Source organism: Octodon degus, unplaced genomic scaffold (genome assembly GCF_000260255.1).
Source record: "Octodon degus isolate 3935 unplaced genomic scaffold, OctDeg1.0 scaffold00076, whole genome shotgun sequence".
NCBI lineage: Eukaryota > Metazoa > Chordata > Mammalia > Rodentia > Octodontidae > Octodon > Octodon degus.
Window position 1 is genome coordinate 5844771 of NW_004524652.1, and position 968 is coordinate 5845738.

A 968-nucleotide genomic window follows, 5' to 3' on the forward strand; every position below is an offset into this window, starting at 1 on the left:
CCGGGGAGATGGCTCAGTGGAATAAGCGCTTCCCTGGCAAGCACAAGGGCCTGAGTTCAATCCCCGGTTCTGCAAAAAAAAAAAAAAAAAAAAAAAGCCTATAGAAATATGCATCAAAAAAACCCCAAAGAAATGTGCATCAGTGGGGGCCAGGGAGATGGCTCAGTAGGATAAGCACTTGACTGGCAAACACAAGGATCTGAGTTCAATCCCCGGTTCCACCAAAAAAAAAAAAAAGTAATGTGCATCAGAGCCCTAAGCGCCTGCCTGGCAAGTGTAAGGTCCTGAGTTCGATCCCCAGTACAAATAAAAAAGAAATGTGCATCACCCCTAGAGTCACCAACATATAGCACATGGTGGACTTTGTTGTTGTTTTACCTGGGGACAGGGTGTCCTTAAATTGCCCAGGCTGGCTTGATACTGTGATCTTTTTGCCTCACCTTAGCTGGGGTTGGAGATATGCACCTCCATGTTCTACCCTTTCTCCTCCTTTTTTTTTTTTTTTCCTTTTGACTAATATATAGGCAGGAGATCAAGGCAGAGGTTGTAACATGTTTTGGCCAGTTGCATAATAAAGTTGAAAGGATTAAACAACAGCAACATTGTTTACAATACCTGAGTCAGGAAACAGCTTGAATGTCTATCAAGGAAGAGATGATCAGAGACCTTACCCTGAATCTCTAAAGCTGAAAACTGTCCAATTGCTCAAACACTGAGACAGGTGTCACCCCACAGCCTGTGCTTTAAGAACAAGCTAAATCTACACACAATGAGCGGGAAAGATAGTAGATAGTATGTAAGAAAAGCACATTGTATGCTAACAACATACAGCATGCTTTATGGAGCATGGGACCCGGAACCCAGGGCCTTTGCACTGAACTATATATATCCAACCTTATTTTACTTTCTTTTTCTTTTTGGTGGTACCAGGGATCGAACTCAGGACCTTGTGCTTGCCAGGCAAGCAC